Here is a 22,985-nt window from a genome sequence, read left to right on the forward strand (position 1 = left end):
TAGTGTAGAAATAGCTTTCTAAAAATGTTCAATCTAAACAAAAGGGAATGTCAAGTACAATAGCACTAGAATGGCTTCTGGTAATTTATTAGAAATAATGTGTACAAAAATCATGTTGGGGAAACTGTTTTTCTGAGGACTGGGCTTAATCACTCCTGCATGAAAATTTTATGGGAAATTCTGGCACTTGCCATCTTGAATTGAACAAGCAAAAGCAATATTGATGCAGTTTGATTTCGAAACCTTATTATATCATAATTATAATAATTTAAATATTTTTATTTGAATAATTTATATATTCTAAAGCATCTTCCTTAGTCTCAAAATTAAAACCAGTTTGATTCAACAATATACAGTTTGTATAATTACCAGCAGATGTCAGGCACTCGCTTTACAAAACAACTGAGATTGAAAAAGTGTCCATTTTCACAGTAGGATATAAGAAGCTTTGGTTTTAAATTTTGGTGTATAGTGCTATTACGCAGCTTGGTACCAATTAGACTTGAGAGATTATAATTTAATGAATGACTTTGCAGAATTTTTTGTGTCACAATCTTCATGTGACATCTTTTTGAACACTTGACATATTTATGAATGCCATATGTAAAACAGTAAAAAATGAGTCAAAATTATGTACGTAGGTACGTAAGTGACATCCTTGCATTTGTCTTCTCTAGACACTAAACGTCTGGTGACATTTAAGATAGTACTGTTTAGTTTATCCCTGGGATTTGACCAGTCATCTGTTGCAAATGAAAGAATCCTTACAGTTAAAGTCCATGACGGAGTCAGGGCTCTCAGATATTTTTCTTGGCTCCTCTTCAGATCTTTCATGGACCAAAGAAGTTGCAGATGACAAAACTATGGTACAGTTTCAAAATTTATTGGAGTAATAGTTGGTTGTCTCAGAAGCACTTTGAAGCCTAATTCATTGTAAATATAAGTAAAATTTTTCAATTTTGAATTGTGTGGGTAAGGGTTGCTGTAGAGAATGATAAGACTGGACAACATCATCTTCTTTTTGATGCTCTTCTGTTGTTGTGAATATATATATTTAAGTCAATTTTCAGTGCGCTTATTAACTGTCTTTTAACGGTTTCCTGTAGGAAACAAAATAAAAATATTTTTTTCCTGAATATTTGGGCAGTGGGTCATGAATAGCTGCCCTTTGAAGTGGGGTGGTATTTCTATGCAGATAACCGCATTGACCCTGTTCTTTAAGGTAAATGCCTGTGTTCTGAGCATCTACCCTTGTTAAGTGGGAACAGCTGCCTCTCAAGGAGACAAGATACCAGACAGTGACTAGTGCTGCAGCAACATGAGTCTCAAAGCAGCCTTGGTTAAAAACAACAAAAAGGATTGAGCATGAAATAAGAGCTGCTGCCTTGGCAGTCCCCACTGTATTAGAAACAAACCACTCTTTTTATCCTCTCCCTACCCGACTTTAACCACTATAAATAAAAGGACCAAAATGATTGTCATAAGAAAATATTGCATTCTGTATATACGTGAAAGAAAGAGGGAGGAGTACATCTACTGGGCTTTTTTGTACCTGGTCCAGAATGTTGTGGGGTTTTCTCTCCTGCACAAGCAATAGGAAAGTCTTTTGACAAAGACTAGATCTGCTATAAGTAGGGATTAATAGTGTTCATAAATCACTTGGAAAGTGCCACATATTGGAACTGCCCAGATAAGATATGACAGAGGCTGACTCTGTGTAAAGGTAACAGACTTGGAAGAAAATCTTACATGTTTCCTTCACCTCCTACATCCTGGCTCAAGAGCTGATGCCTCCTCTGTAGTGCCAAGTAAGTGATGGAGAAGTAAAGAGCTTCTTGATAAAATGCAGTTTTCCTCTGAATGAATAAAGTACAACCACTCCTTTAGTCATGCACAGAAAATCAACTAGTATCTGTTTAACACTGATCTTAGCAGTTTGCAGTGCAAGGCTAGCATGGTTAAGTCTCCAGTTCTTTCATTTGGACCTTATTCATTCATCTCTGAACTGCAAGAAGTTCAACCAAATGGTTACCTTAAGTGGCTGAGTCTGAAGGCTAGAAACAACTTGGACAGGGCATCCCACCCTGCCAGCATGTGCACAAAATAACTTCTGACAAGTAGCAGTATTTCAAAGATTGCTTGGAACAAATAATACATTCAGAGACAGGTAACAATAACCCTGTCAAGCAATTAATTTGTGTAAAATATGACAGGCCCTTTGGAAATGTCCTCTATTTGTGGGACTATGAGCTATAAGCCTGTCATAAGATTGGCCAGAGGCAGTACAGTGAAACCTCCCCAGGGCTGGGAAGGTTGGGGTGCACATCTCAGGGCTTGTAAATCTGAAAGGAGGGAGCATGCTAGGGTTACTGTCAGGTTAAGGTTAGACTGAGACTCCCTAGAGCTTTTATCGCATTAACAAAATGGTGCTGGAGCAGCTTCTGCTGCTCAGCCCTGTTGCAGGGGATTTGCAGTGCCTCAGTGGGGCAAGACTGTGGCTCACTCAACCTGCTGGGACTAACTTCTGCCCAGGAGAAGGCTGTAACCCAGCAGCAGGTGTATGGTGCTGATACTCAGCACAAGCCCATTATTTTTTTTGGGTTAAGTCTGGCTTTTCCAATAAGGTTCTTGGTTCTTATGTTTATAGTTTTGAAAATACCTGGTATCGATTAAGGTGATGGCATGTAAGATATGCATCAGGAGAACATTCAATTTTAAATGTAAAGCATGTAAAAATGCATAAGACTGTTCAGAGCACTAACAGCAAGGGCTGCAACCATGCGAGTAGTCCTGCATGATCTCTTTCTCAAGGAGAAAATACCAACTTCCTACTTCCTGATGATATAAAGGTCTTTTTCATTAGCAATATTAAAAGGTACCAATCAGACTTCTAATCATGGAAATGCAAATATACAGTGAGAAATATTCTCAAATCAATCAAATAATAAAATTTCCTTTCTTATTAAACTACATTAATGGCTTGAATAATCTTTTATTAACACTAAACTATTACACTGAGCTAGATTTCATTAAGGAAAAAAGTGATTCAGAATAGTTTATCATAAAAAACAACCTTGCAGTATGTCACTAGATGGCAGTGTTACATATAGCACCGGAGGCTTTTGTCTTAATGTTAAAATCTTGTACAGTTGAGAGAAACCAGATTTTTGAGACAGTTTTCATGGATAAATGTGTAGCAAACAAGGAGAGAATCCTGTTGCAAGGCTGTTCCCTAAAAACCTTGTTTTTATAATTGTGAAATGAGAGAAGTGTTGGCAATGTTTGTGGTCAGTTATGTTTGAGGACCATCAGTAGTTAGAGTGAAATAGAAATTGCACTAGGTACCTATCTAGTCAGAGTTTGTGCCACGGTGCTCCTTCATGGAGGGACAATTTGAAAGATTTTGTCACCTGCTATCCTTCTTGCTAGCTGAGTAACACTGTGTCCAGGCTGCAACCTGTTAAATCTTGCACATGTTCAATAAAACTAGACCCTTCCCCTTATTTTCATGTTTGGTTTCTGTTTGTTTGGTTTTTAACCACCAGACCCAATATTAAGAGGGACACAATAACTGGAGGAACTTGCTTTGGGAAAACAGCACTTGACAGAGCCTGATCCAACAGTGCTGCACCCGTGTTGTGCTCAGAAATTCCACTGGTATCGAAGGGAGTTCCACAGGCATAACACACGAAGGGCCCACAACACAAAGATTGCATGCAATGAATTATAGAGGGGAAACTAAGCTTTTCAGTCTCCTTTGCTTATCCCAGTGTGCCTGTCTATTGCACAACAGATGAGGTTGAGTGACCTCTTAATGTACGTACAGACTAGTGCCCATTAATCTTGAAGGGAGGTAAGATTTCATGGTATGTAAGGACGTGTTGGGTTTTGTTGGTGTTTTTTTTTGTTTTTTTTTTTTTTTTTTTCCCCCGTGTGCTGAAATACAGAGATTCTATGGGGAAATGAAGCCTTGATGATGCATTGACTTTATACAAATGGCATATTATTTTAAGATTAAAATCATATTCCCTTTCCTTTTTACTGTAATGAATCATAAAAAAAATGTTGTACAAGATGGGTACATTTTATTTGCTGTTAAGAATTCACATGGCTGCAAAGTTTAAATAAGTTTGTATTAAACAAGGAAATAAATATCTTAATTGCTACCTCCAATCCTAAAAGTTAGAAACTAGAATTAAATGTTAACTTTTTGTTGACAGGGCATTTAAAAATCTATCACAATAGTTTTCTCAGTCTTTCTTACCAGTGTATATGCTTCCATTACTGTTCTTCATTCATGAGAACAGGGGAAGTGATGCAGGATGAGCTGGTGAGAAAATTTAAAGGAAACAATAGTAATGACTCAACTGAAGTCTGTGCTTTAGAAATTCCCACCTTTCAAAGAAGGTCTGCTAAAGAAAACTCAAAGTAATGTTCTAGCCAAATCAGAATTATATTGAAGAAATGCTATGGCATGCAAAGTATTGTTTTCAGAGAGACAACCCAATCTGCTTGTACTTCTGTTTTGAACTTTTTTTGGATTAATGGCATGCTAAAAATGTCTTGCCCAATCCATTGTCCTTAGACGCTGCCCTTTCTTTGAAGAGTTACAGGAGTTGAATTCTGAAAAGATCTGACTGCTTTCTCTGGTGTTAAGTTTCTCCACTCTTTGTAGATCTCCTCTGAAGTGTTTAGAAGAATATGTTTAATATTTCAAAGGCTTAGATCCTTAAAATGTTAATTTCAGTATAATAATATTGTGAAAACTAGCTCTAAAATAGGAACACAATGACTAAAAGAAGAATATACATTGTAATGTGATAAGCCACAGACTGTGATGGATTTTTACATTTTAATTTTTATGCACTTTACACATTTGTGATGAGGGAGTCATGTTTTCAAACACAACTCCCTCTCTCTCCAAGTTCTTCTGTAAATATCTTTTCCCTAGCTAGTATGTATAGCCCCACTGGAGTTTCCCAAATGCTCCTCTTTGTGACTACACTTGGGATCAGACTAAATCACATACCTGATTTTAGCATGTGAGAAACATGCTCCTATGAACAGTGGTTCTTCTGTGTCAGAAAATGGAACACAATTATATCTTGGGGAAACTCAGTTCAGCGTAGTAAGATTTTTATCTGCTGCTGGTATGTGTCTCTGCATATGGCTTCTGTTACATGACTGTTTAGAAGACTTATTTTCTCATGAATGCTTGTATCTGTCATGTTAAAGGAGTCTTGTTTATCTGGGAGTTGAAGTTAAAAATACAGAAGTTGTATTTTTAGTGGTGATTTGATGTGTGTATAGCACTGAGAACACTAGTAGTCTAAAGCTGTCTGTTAATCCACTAAAGAGAAAACATACCGTGTCATGTACAGTCATTTTCATGTTAATTTATCAGTGCTCCTTAAGTATGTCTGGGAAACTCTTTAAACTGTCAGCTGGAAGGGTTGCTCCTAAATTTGTATGTATTCTGACTTTTATAGTTTAAGCTTTTTTTTTTTTTTTAATATGGATATATTAACCAAATTACCAGATATTTCAGTGGTTGTCTACTGAAAAAGTTTTTGGAAATCTTGGAATACGTTATCAGGTGAGCAACTTGATAAAAATACAACCTTAGACCAGGCACAGATGTAGTGAAATATGTATGCAAATTCACAGAACAATATTGCCTAAATAAATAGACACACCATAATATTTACCAGGTGTGCAATGGATCACTAAAATGAGATACTGTTTGAGGGAGTTGCTATGTGGTTGATTTCTGTGAACATTTAATTTCTGCATATCAGTATATTTTGGGGTTTTTTTTAGCTTTTGTTTTAATCCTTCTTCTATGTCTGTTTCTTCACAATTTCTTTGCCCTGCCTCCAACAGCTCTTCCTCTTTGCCAGGCTCTCTGATCAAACACATAAACTCAATTCAGTGGACTAATGTAATTTCACAAATGTGGTATTACAGCCCACAAAGAGGGACATCCATATCTTCCCTTGGTATGCCTATGGATCATATCTGGATTCTTGGAAATTTTGTCCACGCAGAAATAATTTTATTTACAATAAAAAATAAAAACAAATTTAAAAGCTACATTGCTTTGAACCACCAGTTCAGTCTTTAAAAATTTATTTTATATAAATGAACTGTGTACAGACTTTCAGATGGATACCTATAAATGGATTGAGGTGCTATGTCATTCTTAGATTCCTAAATGTTTCTCTACCAGAGAAATGAACTAGCAAACACAAAACACTTCTAGGAAAGATGACAATTGTAAGGAAATCTTTTGGAAGGTTAAAGTCTTAAAATGTATCTACTGTAAACCAATTCAAATTCTAATGCTTTAAAACATTACATTGTTGAATACAGAAATTATATTTCCTGCTTTTATATGTTATGAGTTTTCATTTCAAATTTTCATTATAAGAGATATGCAATGTGGAAGGAGAGTATGACTGTAATTTTTCTTAATTCTACATCACACGAGTAATCTAAGAAATAAGCTAACTTTCTGCATCCCCATGAAATAAAGGATTGAACTTCTCCCCATTCTTAGGTGCAGTGCCTTCAGGTGGTACCCAATTTTTATTTTTAGAGATGATGTACTTTCATTTCCATTCTGTATGCCACACATGACACTGTGTAGCCATCCTTATCAAGCAGCCTCTTGTGGTTCCATCAAGCTTTTCTGACTGGTCATATTTTACTGATAAATAATTTAAGTAGTCAGGCTATTTTTCTTCCTGATTGGCCACGATTTGCTGCTGAGAGTTGTACTTTCTCAAATGTATCATTTCTACGCTACCTTCTTTTGTGCTGCTGTTCTTTAATAACCTGGAATACAAAACTCTGTTTTATCCCTGCAGAAGGAATACTGAGGTTTCAGTTCCTGCCTAATAGTCCAGAGCATAAACCCAGTCCCCTGTTACACCAGCTTGGCAAGTGGCTCTTCCGCGTGCCTCACAGTGCTCCTCTTTTCAAAAAGATTAATCAGTAGTCCATCTGAAGTCTGTGCTGAGCTTCTGGTTCATGTGGATGTAGTCAAGCATCATGAGAGCCGGCCTATCAGGCAATGTACTGTTATAGTTTAAATAACTTGGATTGGAATTTCATCATAAAAACAGGTGTCAAACTCCTAATGAGGTTACTTACTGCCTGTAGCAGGTAGTAGAGTGTAGTGGGAAGATGGTTGTGTTGCAAATGAGATGGTTGATGCTGTCATGACCTAAAACCTGACCTCTGCAGGAACAATTTTTTGAGTCTTCTCTCTACTTTACTAACAAATTACTTTGTGCTGATGTGTTTGTCTTGCTGCTTGTTCTGGATCCAATTCAGGGATCTCTATGTTGTATTATACTGTACAATATATACGTTATTCTGTTCCCTTGTGAGGTTTTTTCTGTGAATCTGAGCCAAGTGTGCTAGCTGAAAGCAGTAACAGACTAATCTGTAATCAGAACCAAAAAGCAGAGTGGGATAGAAGCTCTTAAAAGGGTATATATAAGCATTGAAATGGGTATTCTGTTTCTGGAACTACTGAATTCTCTCTGTGGCTTCAGATCAGATGTTTATTTACTATCTTTATTTACTCATCTGTGAAAGAAGGATGATAATTATTTACCTCACTGGAAGTTTAAATGGTTCATTAGTTTATTTTCAAAGGGCTTCATGACAGCTGAAGCAGACCAGCATGTACACATAAATTTCCAGTGGCCAGAACCTAGCAGCTCAGTTATGTTGATCGCTGCACAAACAGCTGTCTCCACTTCTTCAGCAGGGAAGCTAAGGCTAGCTTCGAGATGCCCTATCTTTATTCCTCATGCTTGCCTCAGATTTTATTTACATACATTTTCCCCCCCGGAACCTGTTCCATGGTGTCCTTTAGGAGTGTTCCCAAAACCCTAACTAACTAAACAAAACAGGTACACAGATTTGTGATCACTAGAGAAAGGTGGTCCTGTGTCCAAATGACTTTTTAAACTGTTGAAGAAGTGGGGTTTTCAGGAAACTTATGATTCAGGTTTTGTAGGAAATACATGGAAGTTTGATCTGCTTGAAGGGACGGGACAGCTACCAGTAATGGTAGTAAACAACGAAAAGGGCTAGAATAGGCCTGTTTCACTGCCTACATAAATGAAAATATAAGCTGTGTTGTGTTAGCAAACTGAGCAGTGTTTGCCTGGCACTTGGAAATGCAGTTTTTTCAGGTAGGATGTATAAATTCTATTGATGCCTTACAAAAGCCTGCTCCTGACTTGTCAGAGATTACCAAAAAGCTTTGATGCTACTAAATTAAAATTGCCTTTGCTTATCAAATAATGGACATGTAATACGTCTCAAAATAGACAAAGTTACAGAAGATCTGAAATAAAGTAAGGCTTTGTACGTTTTTGGTAAGGGTTGTTTTTTGTTTTTGGTTGGTTGGTTGGTTTTTTTTTTAATTATTATTACAAACAGGACTTCTGGCTGTAAATAAGAAAATAACCACTGATGAATATTTGTCCTGCTACAAATGAGTTAATTATGACTGAAAGCTATTTTTTTAAATAAATATATTTAGTTTTTCTGGTAAATTGATGAAAGATAACTCAAGACATTAGATATACCTGTATCTGGAAAAATTAATTCTCATGGTAAACAATAAATTATGATACATACAGTATTGACTAAATTGTGGTATCAAGGTGAAGCTGATTTGAGATAAGAGAAATTGTTACTCATTGCTGATGTAATGGACTAGATACTTGGTTGTCCCAAAAAGATTATTTAATTAAATGGTTGTGGTTGCTATGTGGTTACAGCTAAATGCTGCTGAAATATTTGAAATTGAATTCTCCTGTTCAGTTTAAGCAGCCCTCAGGTTATTCCACACGAGATGTGAATTAGCGTTGCAGATTCTTGCAACCAAGACTGTTTCAGCTTTTCATACAACAGCTAAAAACAAATGTTCTCTTTTTCTTCTGTAATCTTTAACCCAGTTGCCTAGATAATGTGACATAAGGTTCCACCTTCCCCCACCCTTCTTTCCCCGTGGGTTTTAAGGTCTTAACATTACTTCCAGAATGGGAGAGCAGAATTGTGCCTCAGGGTCAGCTCTGTCACTCTGGACCTGAATCTTTCATGTGTTTTTTCATCTCTGAAGTATTTTGAATGTATTTGTATATTCTTGATAACAGTAGCAGGAAAAACAGGTAAAAAGATACGCAAATCATGAATTCCCCAAAACAACTTGTTAAATAATATCCTAAGCTTTCTACTGGCAATGTTTTTGTATAGCACACAATTTTACACAGATTTTTTCCAACAAGTTTCTGACTGCCAGTTCTGAATGCAATAGACATAGGAAATGATTTTCAATTTGTTCTGTATGAAAATAACAGAAGAGTCTGTAGTGACAACATGCATATTTGAAATAATTAAAGATGTTCAGGTTAAGAGTCAAATGGTAACTGTTTTTTAACTGTAAGACACTCACAATTAGTCCTCCCCTCTCTAAGACCAAGTCATAGTTTTTTTTCTCTGTGTAAGCAAGAGTTATTCTTTTGGCCTTCTTATAAGCATATTGTATTTTCCCCTAATATTCTGACTTTTAGAAATAATCCTGTCACTTTTCTTCTGTTTATGCAGTGATGAATTTTCTGTAAGTTCAGAGTCAGTGATGCTTTAGAGATGTTTCAGCTGAAAGCTGCTTCCAGAACTATCTGCAGGCCAAGGGCTATGTTCGTGAATGACAGGAAAAATATTTGAGTTCAGGGGATGTTAAGTATTTGAAAGGGAGATCTATGTGTGGTTACCAAACAAAAAATATGTCAGCCTTGTGATAACCTTTGAGATTAAAATAATTAAGGGGATTCTTACTTGCTCAAGCTCATGTGTTCTTGCTTTTTCCACTGTTGGTGATCAAGGTGCTTGTCTATATGGACTTTAGTCTCAGCTAACGCTGCTTTTATGGTTTGCCATCTGTGTTCTTACTCACCTTTCTGTTTATGTTTATTTGTGTAAATAATTAAGAATTTAACAAGTCAATAAAACCAGAAAAATCCAGGAAACTGTGGCAAAATCTGTGGCTACAGATACAGTCTTTTCACTTAAGTGCATATTCTACTATTTAAATTTCAGTCCTTGTATAGTTGCATGTATATACATCAACTTCTGATTGGTGGTAAACATGCAGAAGTTGATAATTTGGTGTTTTGTTTTGTTTTTCAGAGAATTTAATGGAAGCTTACTATCTGTGCCTTCTTGTTTTCTTTTTCTCAAGCTCTAGCTTGCTGATTAGTTTGTAATAATACATGATCCTTGACACAATATGTTTTGCTTTTGAATTTCAGTGTCTACTCTGACACCTGAGATGACTTGCACACTCTCTCAGTAGTGTGAAATCCTCTGCTAAAATCCTTCCTGCTTGCGCTCATGGCCTCCTTTATCTTTGGCAACAGTATTGCCCCTCTCCTTCCTCCACATACAAGCATTCCTGTTCCTTATGGTGCCAGCACAGCAGCCACTGGGATTACTTTCCTTGGGGCTGCCCTAGAAAGACACCTGGTGCTGGCCACTGGGTGCAGCCACAGAGAAAGCCACTTTTGCTGCCAGCCGTGGCTGAGCAGTGTGCTCCTGAGCGATCGCCACCCCAGATGCTAGGCCTTGCCTTCTGTCTCCCCTTGGCAGGGTACCGGGTGTCCTGACCTGCCACATCCCCTGCTGCCACAGGGAATGGCAGAGGGTGACGGAAAGGTGGCCCCTGCTTCCCCACTGCCCTGTGTGCTCTCTGCCTGTTTTCTTGCCAGCCAGTGCTGCTGGAGGGATTCAGCACTTGGGGTGGTGTTTGCTCCTCATCCTTCCTGCTGCCTTCCCAGTGGGTGCTGGGTCCCCTGGGCCTCATGAAGATCCTCTGTGTCTTGGTTGCCGAACCTTCCCCAAAGAGTTTACAAAGCATGTTTCCATCCTTAACTGTGAGGATGCTTGGCTTTTTCATAACACCCCTTCACTGTTGCTTTACTTACAAGATGCATTTTGTTAAAATTATGTATTGCAGTATATTTAGCCCACATGTGACATGAAGGTACATGAAAAAACTTGTGGATTTTTCAGTTAAAATACTTATTTTGTCACATGCTATACATATAACACTATTAATGGATCAGTTCTATATGTATACTGAATGTTGAGATAAAGCCAATGCTTTTATTCTTAGAGAATATTTTGCAAGAGTCTCAATTGCATTATGAAATTTGAATTGCAATCCACTCTTTGTTAAAATTTGAAAAAGGAATTTATGACTTTAAAATAACTTCCAGTTCTTTCACATGAAGACATTCATTTAAAAATATGTGCAGTCAAATATGTTTTATGATAGTATGATAGTAATCAGCAATTGGCACTCTTATTGCAGGTCAAGTGACTACATGTGAAATGCAGTTTGGACATCATTGCTGTTGAGATTTATATCTGATCTTTTGACAATTCAATATTTTTCAAGTTCTCTTTAATTCATCTTCAATCAGTTGAGTGAGAAACTACATATAAAACCATGTGGATTTCAAGTCCAGTGTTAGGTACATACAATGCTTACATCTTAAAAGAAAAAAAGAGAAGAATTAACAGGCATTCTTATGTATTTGTTTTTGTCATCAAGTAAGTTAGGTCAATAGAACATAGATTACTTCAGATTTACTTCCTGCAAGCTCCTTATCTGGTTATGATTTAAGCTGATCCCTGGAAAACACTTCAGCGGTGCAAATTAGCAGCATTCAGTATTGGAGAATGTGAGTGTGTTAGTAAAATACCTCCTTAATCACTAGGAAGTACTTTTAAAGGTTTTCATGGCTAAGATATTTGTTGGCATTGGGCTTGGTATTTGGTAGGATTTACAGGAAGTAAGTTGTTAGGACTTATTTTTTTTTTACTCACATTGACTGTGTTCTTTTCCTGTATTAGATGTGTTGAAGTTCACTTCTGTACAGAATAATGAAGATCATAGTGGATGGAATGGTTAAACTGTCTTAATTTTTATGTCTATGTGTTATATCCTGGCATAACAATATGTACAGTCACCTTCAATGTGCTTATTATAAAAGAAACAGTTCTGTCTGATATAACAGCCAAAGTTTTGATCTCAAATGCAAACTATAGTTACAGATATAACTGTAATGTTAGGAATTGTATAGCAACATCTTCATGGTCCAAAGCTTTTCTCAGAGTAGTAGAAGAGGGATTTTTTTTTTTTTTCTGTTCTTCCTTTTTCTCTTTTGTTTTCTAAGACATGTTGTCTTTTAATGCTGAAGAGACCCCTGAACACATTTTCATCCTGAAAAGATTATATCAAAGATTTGCATGAAACAGAATTGTCTTTCTTCTGGGCCTGGTTCTGTCTGTGTAGATAGCCTCTGTATAGAACTATTAATATTTAAAAATGACGTAGATGAACGGAATACTGGCTAGTACTTGCGTGATTACTTGTTTCCTGTTGTATGTTTCCTGTGAGATCTGTTTTTTCAATTGTAGCTATGGATTTAACTTTGCACCTATGCTTTTGTTACAAATTGTGTGCCTGAATTTCCCTCACCTCTTTTGTAACTTTTGAGCTTCATCATTTAAAAGGGCTATATTTCATAGTAAATCAAATTGAACTATTGTTCTATTCATTCCTGAAATATTCAAAGGTTTGCAGTTGAGCAGAAAATTTAACAACCTAGAGTTTCGATGTTTGTTATCCAATGTTTGTATCAACGATAAAGCTGTATAACTAAACACTAAATTGCCCTAATAGTGAGGCACAACAGGTTTCGTTATTTCAGACTTGACACCGTCTAAAACTGCTGCCAGGAGCCTTGAGCTAGATTGCTGGTCTGAGGGCTTGCAGAAGCAGTACTAAGCTCTTCCAACTCTTGACTGCGTTCCCGCTATCTCTTACCAACCCTGACAAGACCAGCAGGGCAGACCTAGGCACAGCTGTCTCTGCAGGGCTGCCGGTACGGTGACTGGAACCATCCACAGTCTCCCAGCAAGAAAATTTACAACTGAATTATGACAACTTCACAGGTAGAGACAGTGGGAGCTGTAAACTGTTTGTGAAGCTATGATCTTTTTCTTCTTCTTTGGTTTGTGGTGTAAAGAAGTGAGTTGATGTCCAGAGGCATTTGAAGCACAACAGCCAGCATTCAGCTCTCCAAACTAACATCTGTGGGGCAGAGTTTTCATCTCTGCTATATAGCTTGAGGGAACAAAGCCCCATAGCACACTGGGAACACACTTCCATCTCTGTGGATTTTGATGGATTAATAGAGGTTAATAATTTCAGTGCTTCATGTATTAAGTTGTACACAGAGGGCGTGATGGTGGAGTGCAGGAAGGATACTTAATCTGTTATTTTCCTATGGAAGATGCGTTTTACAGACTTTTGAAATAGCCATGAAAGCCATCTGTCTGACCATCTAAATTCTCACAAATATTTATGTGGAAACATTTAATTCCACTTTGTTTCCTGAAGTGACCTCAATCTTTTGGTGGGATCCTGCTCATCTACTGCCAGGAAACATTTAGGAGGAGGCTGGGTGTATAAAGATTTCCCTTGACACATCACTGAGCTTTTAGATATGAAACTCAGTGCACAAACATGTCCTAACTATTGGTCACTTGTTTTGATGATTAAAGAAAACAAATGGCCAGAAACTGAAGTTAAGATTTGTTGCTTCTGCTATTTAGCATGATAAATGAATGGATGGAGGTAAGGAAGAAAGACGACAACAAATTCAAGATACTTATTTTTATTTTTAGTTGTTTTCTAAGATTTCTAAAGTTAGTCTTCTAGTGCTATGTTTAAGATAGTTTGGGAACTTGAATGAAATTTGGATTTGCATACATAGTTATTTACATTCGTTGCTGAAATTATTGCTAAATCTACAGACCTTTGTTACAGCCTGAGACAGCTAATAAGCCATAGAGTCTGGGACTGGGTCATCAAAAAATTTAGATACTCAGCATTACTCTACTAAGGAGTTCTGAAGATATTTACTAATAAAATTTATCTCCTCCCCCACCTAGTGCAAAAATCCAGATTTTTCAGATTTATTTTTTCCCTCTAAATGAATGATGATAAATTTCTAATTTAAAATAAAAGATAGATTTCTTCCTTGAAAATTTCAATTTAAAAGCTCTGATTTTCAATTCAAACCCACTTTTTAATCAAAATTTGTTAGAATAAGCTCAAAGTATTCTATTACATTGGAATACTTCTTTCCATTAATTTTTATTATTTCAATTTTTGTCTTTAATTCGTAAAGGGAAAACACTTTTAGAGATCAGAAATAATTCCCCAGACAGAAGAATTTCATCTTGACTTTACTCTAAATTGGATACCGATTATTAAGGGATAGCCCTAAAATATTAGAGTACTGGAATCAGGGATCTCATTTTACAGTAAGCTTTATGAAGGATGGCACTTTACAGTATGTGGGAACATACATAAATGATCAGCTTGCAAAATTTTGGGGTCCAATCAATAGCTGTCAAATTTCAGAACTTCTGGATCAATACATACTTTTTTAAGGGCACCCTAAAAGCACTCAACTATGGTTATGTGAATTATTGAATTCTCACAAACCACAGTATGGAAACTGCTGCTAAATATAGTATCCATTGTTTCCCCTTGCATGGGAGGATGTGAAATAGGCAGAGAAAAACTGAAATCTGTGAAATTTATCTACCTGTAAAATGGGTTACTGACATTTCCTTCCTTTTCTAAAGTATTTTGAAATCCCTTGGTGAAAAACGATGTATAAATCCAGAATAGTAACGTTGCTTATTACTTCTATCTTATAAAGAAATATAATGCAGATTGTTTAAGTTGTATTAGCTTCAAACACTCATTGAAGAGGATAAACACTATGAAAAACCCAGAAACATCAGATTTTTATTACAAGTAATTGCTCAGACCTTCCTCTTTGTAATGAAATAACCACAAGGCTGTGGTTTAACTATAATTTTCTACCAAGAGTCAAAATGATAAATGCTGTAATTTAAAAGGCTATTTCAGTTATGGTCTAGTGTGAGTTTAATTTCATTCCAGAATGCATGTGATCTTTCATAACTAGTAGAATTTTATAAAGTCTAGTAATGCTGTAATGAATTATTTTTTGAAGGTAAGGTGTGGTGCCTGTCTCTGTTTCCTTCTTTCTTGAGTCAGCTAGAAATCAAGTAGATAACCAGCTCGGGATTTACTGATTTATTTAAGAAATCATTGCTTTAATAATGATTGTAACATGTAAATATGTTTGCATAATTACTATAACATGTATTAATCAGGACTAATCTTATGAGTGCAAACGTGAATCTCATTTACTAATAGAATAAGCCCTCAAAGAGTATGTAGTTTACAGCATAATTAAGAATTAGGAGTATTTAGTTATGTGCTGTAAAGACTTTTCTTAAGTACACCTATTAAGACCAGAAATGCACTGACTTTGCTTTAAAAATAGTCCATGTACTTATGAGAAAAGTGGAAAAAAGTGTGTTGCTGTTGAGATACTTTGACTTCTAAAGCTTTATATAAATGGCAAACCATCTGTAAATAATACCTGCATTGTTAAAACTGCCAAAAAAAGCTTCAGGTGGGTCTGGACTACATGATCTCTAGAGATCCCTTCCAGTCTGAAAGATCCCATGATTCTTGTACATCAGGAACTTGGCATTGGTGCAATAATAAAATATGTTGTCTTTTAAGTCATGGAATCCCGGAATAACTCGAGGGGAAGGAGATCTCAGGAGGCCCAAAATAGGACCACCTTTGACTTTAGGTCAGGCAGTTCAGGGTGTCCCATGGCCCCAGCCCTGGGCATTGGGCACCTCCCCGGGGATGGGACAAGCCAAGGCCAGGCCTGGGTACCAGCCTGGGAGTGGGTGGTCAGGGTCGGGTTCCATGAGGGGAACCAGTGTCAGACCCAGCCCCCTGACAGTGGGGCAGGGTCATGGGGAAGGGACATTGGCCAACTGGGTCAGGCCTGCAGCCCCCCCCAGTTTGGTGGTGGTGGTGGTCACTTGCTCAGGCCCTGGCCCAAAGTGGGTGATGGGGGCTGGGGATGGCCCTCTCGCAGCCCTCCCTTGGCCACGCTTGGCGGTACGTCCCGTGTCAGCAGCCAGAGCAAGGTGCTCCAGGCCCCAGCGAGGGTCTTGGTCAGCTTGCCCATGTTCTGGGACTTTCAGGGAGGCTCCACAGCCTTGGTGGCACTTCTTGTCTGCATCTACATGTTACTGGCTTATTTTAAGAGGCCGTTCTTCATAAATGTCTTTTAAAAGATGATCAGGCTAGAAGATATTATTGCCAAGTCTTTACCAAAGATGCTATTTAACACGATGCTGTGAACTATTACATAGGGCTTGTAGCTCAAGTTGTTAGAAATCCTGAAGGGCTTTTGAACAGTGACTTGAAATCAGAACAAGGCAAAATGGTTACTAAGGAGCAGAACTGCCATCCTTACATAGGGGCTATTACTTGAAACTGTCAGTTTCATCAACTTTCTTCCCCTGCATACCTAATTTACGTTAAAGGAAGTCCATGAAGAAGCTTGAAACTTCTGATAGTATCAGCCAAAGACTGATGAAGGAAACAACGTGATCTGTGTTTCGCTTTAATAGACTTAAAGAGGGTATGCAAACATATCAACATCAGCAGATTCTTGTGAAAGTTCTTTGAAGTACTCGTTTTCCACATATTTTACTTCACACAGCCATGAGTCTGTGCAGGGTGGAAGATGTAATTTTGGTCTGTAGAACCATCAAATATACTGATGATACCTGTGTTGCCAGTGTCTGTGATATGAGAATTAAATGCATGGTCCATGCTTTGGAATTTTTTTCTGGAAAACTTTCAAAAGAGTTACCCTTATGTTATTTTTAGTGTCAAATATTTCATAACATGTTATCTATGTAATTTTGCATTGTTTTCCAATTTTTTTGCATAGTTTTAGCTGGAAAGTTGCTGATCAAGCAGTCTGACCCTGTAAAGATGGTGTGTTTGTGTTGTTAGGTGGGTTTTCTCTACGTATGTGTTCAACAGTGAATTTTTTTGTCTTGGTAATATTTTTTTTTTTTTTTATTCTTGCTTGCCAAAGAAAGTAGATGAAGAATGTTTTAATTTCTCACTCAGCCTGAGGATTATATTTTATGTTTGTACTAATCCATTACATCTGTGGAAGGCTAATGCTGTTATGTATATGCCATTAAGGGCAAGTAGAAAAAAAAGAAGACTGCACAGGTACATTTCCAGGATTAAGTTGGTCAAACACACATTAGTATTGGTAAAAATGCATTCAAATGACAGCATCTGATCTAACTTGTAGATTTTACTTGGATTTGTGGGGCTGAAGTTTAATGTTCTTTTATTATTTTACTTGTAAACTATATATTTGATGTGAATACATTCTTTAAAAAAAATCTTAGACACTCTTAGGATTTGTAAAATTATTTTCAGAATTTTTGTGCTGCAAATCAGTTACTGGTTTTTAAAAAAGACAAATGAACAACGGGGGAGTACAATTTGCCTGTATACTTACAACTCATAAGGTTAATGTTACTAGGTTTTGCAGGGCTGAAGTTTAACATTTTTTTTTGGTATTTTGTCTGTAAACTACATATTTAAAATGGAAAAACATTTTTTTTTAAAAGATCATAAACATCTTCAAGATATCCAAGACAATTTTTAGGATTTTTGTGCAAAGTAAACTTACTGATCCTTCCTTTCAAGTCTACAACAGAAGAGTACAGTTTGCTCATATGTTGCAGCTGATAAGATTAATGATTTCAGAGCTATTTTTCTCTTAATATCTGTATTTTGTCTGTTCGGAGTACCACTGCCCACAGAAAAGTACACTTTCTCATGCTTGCTTAAACACTTTTAATATAGTTAAGGTGCAGCCTTCAGTGATTAGCATGGTATTTCTCGTTTCCTAGAGACCAAGTGCTAAGTCCATTAGACGTTTCCTGCTATTCTTTTGAATTGTAAATACTATTCTTGTAAATTGAAAAGGCCAGTGTAGGGAGATATTCATGCAATTTCCCATCTATTAAAGATGTAGATTTGAGAATGGGAAAACAATAAACTGCAGTTTTTCTTAGAAATTAAGGCACACTATAGATGGAATTCGCACTCTGAGCATTCACAGGGAGCAAATATTTAGAATGCCAGCATCAATTATTTTCCTTTTCTCATTATCTGTTTGAAGCAAATATCAGCACATAATTAAAGCAAATAGTCAAATCCTGATCTTAGTGATCCTGGAGGAAAGTTTGTAGCAACTCTTTTTAGCATCAGTGAAATTATTCAGTGACATAAGTGAGATCAGAATTTGGCCTCCTGCTTTTATCTTTTTAGAAAATCCTTCAGTATACAAATGCAGATGTTGTAATTCTTAAATTAAGCTATTTGGCTAGCATTTGGAATAGCAGCCAGTAAGAACACAGAGAGCTTACAATGTACACTGAGCAATGTACACTGTAAGAATTAATGTTTATAGCTGGATACAGCTGATTTTTGGGGCAGGAAAGAATGGAGGGAAAAGGAGGAGGAGAAGGAAAAAAAGAAAAAAGTCCAGGGAGGGGGAGAGGAGGGAGAATGAAATCACACAACCTACTGAATGTTAGCTCTGTGTGTCAGCCTGAAGAGGAAGAGGACCACCCATGGGGAGGACAAGTGAACCTAACCCTTTACTAAAATTCTGTCTGCCTTTGAAATGCAGCATCCTAAAAAGCCGTTGCAGCAAAAAATATTAACCAGCCTCAAGTGCAGTTATAAACTTCATGCCATCCAGACTTCAAATGCATCCTGTCAGCTGTGTTTACATATATTGATCTAGAACATGTGACATTTACTGTATTTGGCTAATCTTTGCTGGAGTAGGAGAGCTCAGACTTGCATGATCCTGCTGCATTTCAGGACGGCAGGAGGTAGCTGCGTCCTTTCCTTAAGCTTTCTTTCCTTAAGGATTCTTCCAGGAAAGAATGCCAGCTTAGCTTGCCCAGGAATTGTTTATGAATAGATCCATATATTCTGAATTGGCCTGCTTCTTGAACTTGGAGCCACAGATACTTTCACATGGATACTGTCAACTTTCGGTGTGATCTTAGTTCTAGCTTGAGTTTTTAAAGTTCTTCCCGTTCTCTGGTCAGAGCTTTGAGCTCTTTACATCGTTACACCTTTGTGGTTGCAGAGACCACAGTAATCTAAACCAACTTCAAAAGGTTTGCCAAGAAACTTTTAGGCAAAGTGCAGGATTTAGCCACATGCTGGACGAGGCACAACTATAGCATAAGCACAGAGGAGCATGCCTGTATTGTACTCAGGCTCTTACTCGCCTGCAATAGTACCTTCATTATAACTTCTTAACAACTCACTTTAATCCAGATCCTTTTCTGTTGCCTATGTGTTTTGTAAATGGCCTACAGTTTTTTGCCTGACTGGAACCAAAACAATTTGAGATAGCAACAGCACCCAGAATCATTTACGTTGGTTTTGTTCTTAAAACAAGCAAACAAACAAAAAAACCTCAAGCAAAATAAAGTGCACTCAGAGTAATGACAACATTGCGCTTCCTCATGCACAAGATTTCACCTTGTTTTGCACCTTTGGCTTCTATGCAGTCCTTAAGAAAGGGTAGTGCAGTGCAAAGCCTGTGCTGCAATAAAGAAAGCCTGCAGGTGCAGCTGTGTTTTCCTTTCAAAGGTTTTAACTGTGAAAGCAACCCCTTTCTTTCTCTTAGTCACAATGGGTGTGCTTTGTTCTTAGAAATAAATGTTGTCCAGTTTACAGAATTAGAATGTTGGGGCTTTTTTTTTTTTTTTTCCCAGAGACTAGCTGTGAGGCCTGGTTCAATGATGCCAGTAGTTCTGTTTTCAAAAGCTTTTCCATTGCTGGAAGTGGTGGGATGGTGTCTTATAGCTCCCCTCTGCTGGGGAAAGAGGGGCTAAAAAGGGGAAGGTATTCAAGAGGATCACTTTTTCATCAACAGAAGTGTTCTGCTGTCTGACTGATAAAAACCCTATATACAAGTCTACAGATTTCACCTCACAGTCTCTTTCACTTGTGCAATATAGCATACTTTAAAATCATATACTTTGCACTTATTAGTGATGTTTTCCACGCACCGAATATACTTAGTTTTATATGTCAGTCAATAATTTTAGAAAATAGGTGATATAGGAAAAAAAAAAATACTTACAGTGTGTTGAGTCCTGTATCAAAACTCTAGAGTGTGTGTGTGCATGCACACATGCATTTTACTGCTGAAGTATTTGGATTATTACTTTATCTCAAAGTAGAGCAGTTTTCATCTAAAAGTTTTGCAGGGGGATAAAGTAAGGTGTAGAATAACTCTTGCCAAAGGTGTCTTGATGAACAAGAGTTGGAGGTACTGCAATAAACCCAACATTAATTCCGTATTTTTTTTTTTAATATGATAAAATATTGCAACTTCTATACTAAAACTGTGGGGTTTTTTAATCACATTTTTGTAATAACAAGGCACATAACTTCTATCAAGTAATGTGTGAAATCTAAGAATATTAATTTTTGTATCATGTCTGCATCAAGGTTTAAAAAACAACCTAAAAGAACATACAGTAGGAAATTGTGATTGGTTATGCCTGACCCTTTGAGCTATATGTAAACATTTTTTCATTATAAGAATTTATGTAGGCTGAAGGGTAGGCTGCCTAATTTCACTCAAGAAAAATCTGTCAAAGATGACACGTCTGGTTCAGGAAGTCACTAAATTGCTAGTTAGCTGGAGATTGGGAGAGTATTCAGGAGAAATATGACTATGTACTTGTTTTATTTATTTATTCTTCCCAGTCATTTTGTTCACTCTGGAAAAAAAAGGTGCTTGTCCAGATGGCTCAGGCTTTGGCCTGAGCCTGTGTCCTTTTCTACCCAGGTTCTTGAGACAAAAGTCACGTAGATCAACAAGAATTAATTGTTCTGGGTTTTTAGGCTAAAATCTGAATTTGTCTGCTTTTGCAAGTCTAACAAAAAATGTTATGACTCTGGAAACCACAATAGAACACTTTTATTATGGCATGTTGTAAAAAGTGGATGAATAAACATTTGACTGTGTTCTTGTAAATGTTTGGGGCTGTATTTGAAGTAAGTGGAAAACTTTAGCACAGTCTTGAATGGGCTTGCAACAAATCTAGTCTTAATAAATCAACGCTGGGAGTGACAATTCAAAATTAGAGCAGCTGGATGTCAGCTAGCATGGACTGGTTCTCAGCTTTTTTTGAGTAAAGATGTCTGTCTTTTTCCCTCCTCTTTTTCTCACAAAATCATTTTTAAACAATTTTTATTCAGGAGAATGGGAACAATGATGTGGGGTTACTTGACAACAGTGCCCCAGAAAAAAAGTGAAAAACCAAACAAAATTACAACTTCATTTTTATAGAAAAACAGATCAGTTTATTTCCCCATTTAAAAAATAATCCTGCTGTGATTTTTCATAGCAACCCTTTGAAAGCTTTTTCACTTTTTGGCACTGGATGTGTTCCGAGCAACTGTGTTTTGTATTACCATGTTGCACTGGGATATCCTGGTGTTAAAGAATATTTTCCTTTTCCCATAGATGCCAGCCAAGACATTCTGGGGGCAGAAGAACTATTATTATGTGAAAATTATCAGCTATTGTGCTCCATAGCTGTTACTCTTGTTTGCTAATAACCTCTTTCTGAAAGAACCTGCCTGTTGAGGCACAACATACGTGTTGTATTTCAAACATATAGTACTACTAAAACCATTCATTTGTGTGACTCACTGCTCCATATTGACCCTGATAACTAGAGGAAGTTATCATTTGTACAATTAAGAATTTGAATGGGGTGGCATTAGGTGCGAGTGTCTGCCCTCTGAAAGTGGGAAGGTAAGGTGGTTTGCAAGCAATTGTGGAAGATGGGTAAGATGAGGACCAATGCTACCAGACCTATTAGAAGCATGAAATAAAAGCCTACTACATCAGTTATGCTACAGTATTGGCATTCTAAAATCCTTTCCCAAAGATATTTAGATATTTGTTCAGATTTTTTTTTTTTTTTTTTTTTTTTTAACAGTTGGGTGGAATTTTTCTCTAAAAAGCAAAAAATACAATGCAAACTGGACAGGACTAACATGATCAACACTGAAGGTACGTAAACAGTCACCTATGCAGAGAAATGCAAAATAATCAATCTACATAGGAATGACTGAGCTGTTTCTATTAAGAGGTTAAGCCATAATTAAATAAATCGAGGTAAGAGAATCATGGAAGAAATCCAATGCAAATGAATAGGAGGCTGAGATTTTTCACTTCCTCCTTTCCAGCAAGAGGGGAATAGAGGAGGAGAGGATGTTTGGACACCTCTGGCTGAGGACGAATGAAGCATGCATTCTACTGTCACAGTATCATTTAATTACTTGGTTTGTTTATTTAGAGGGGTCCATAAAAGTGTGCCATAAGAAGTGTTGAGGTTTAGGTTTTCCTGTCCAAGTGTAATAAGCAGTCCACTTTGAAAATAAAATGCCTTTGTTATACTGTATACCCATCTCTGTCCCTAATATTATTTATTTTTATTTGGATATAAGTTGTATGTATCTCTGTTCCTGCTCATAGAAAATAAATGATCTTTTAAATATGGATTTAGTTTAAGTTAATTATGACAAGATTGGCCTTTTTTTTTTTTTTTTTTTTTCTCCCTAGCTAGGGGCATGGTTAAAATCTTCTGCGTTTTGGTTAGTAGTTTTACACAGGATGGATAAATTGTTGTTATACTTTGGTTACAGTCTTACACTAGAAATACTCTCTTACCTATTGCAACACAGTCCTGTGAATAAGTGCCCATTTGCGTGTTTTAAGTAAGCTGATGCTTCTAGTGCTAAGCAGTAATGGTACAGTCTAGTCCCCTAAATGGGTACTTTAAAAATTTTTAGGAAATGATTGATTAATGTAAAAGCTTTTTCTTTATTTGCT

This window comes from Tyto alba, unplaced genomic scaffold (assembly GCF_018691265.1).
Source record: "Tyto alba isolate M040663 unplaced genomic scaffold, T.alba_DEE_v4.0 Super-Scaffold_6, whole genome shotgun sequence".
NCBI classification, from domain to species: domain Eukaryota; kingdom Metazoa; phylum Chordata; class Aves; order Strigiformes; family Tytonidae; genus Tyto; species Tyto alba.